At 31.9% G+C, this 689-nt stretch overlaps 1 non-coding gene across 1 annotated transcript; it reads left to right on the top strand.

Annotated features, from left to right (window-relative positions):
- Positions 1 to 325: 325 nt before the first annotated feature.
- Positions 326 to 427, top strand: LOC118660849. The gene has a single exon (XR_004969050.1). It is a non-coding gene; the product is annotated as a U6 spliceosomal RNA (small nuclear RNA).
- Positions 428 to 689: the final 262 nt, after the last annotated feature.

Below are 689 nucleotides of genomic sequence, written 5' to 3'. Positions count from 1 at the left end.
AATTAATAAAGTATAGGCTCCGAAATGATGGATAACAGCCAGAAAGGAGTATATAAATTTATTATTCGGGTAATTTTTAAAACAATAAGAATGTAGAAGCCCTTTTTACACAAATACTTCTTGTATTCTATGTCACTGATTTTGTTGTGGGTCCTGGAGATTCAGGAGTGCACAGAGAGACAGAGCCATGCTCATGGGGCTTACACCTCACAGAGCAAGCACCTGCCTCTAGCTCTACATTAGAAATAATTTAAATCCTAAACTATCTAGTACTTTATCTTAGTCATTGGAGGTGCTCAAATTTTGTTGTAAAAATAAATCAAATGTGCACTTCAGTGGCACATATACTAAAACTGCAATGATGCAGGGATTAGCATGGGCCTTGCACAAGGATGACCAAAAAATTAAAAATAACTAAAAACAAGTCAATGCCTTTGACAAAGAGATGCTTGCTTGTAAAATGCAGTATGCCTGAATATAAAATAAACAGCCAACATATTTTTTAATTGCATACTTAATTATAAAGAAAAAGTACATTCACATCTGTATTGTGATATTAATTACAATGTGTAATATTTTGATAGCATATTTCTAAAGACATTAATACTTTGCTTATTCTGTTGCCTACAATTTAACTGAAATATTAATAATACTATACACAGAAATGGCAACATTTTACTTTTACCAGA

The sequence above is a fragment of the Myotis myotis genome, unplaced genomic scaffold, assembly GCF_014108235.1.
Source record: "Myotis myotis isolate mMyoMyo1 unplaced genomic scaffold, mMyoMyo1.p scaffold_m19_p_7, whole genome shotgun sequence".
Classification (NCBI taxonomy): domain Eukaryota; kingdom Metazoa; phylum Chordata; class Mammalia; order Chiroptera; family Vespertilionidae; genus Myotis; species Myotis myotis.
The sequence above is the reverse complement of the archived record's forward strand: the minus strand, read 5'-3'. Positions and strand labels throughout refer to the sequence as shown.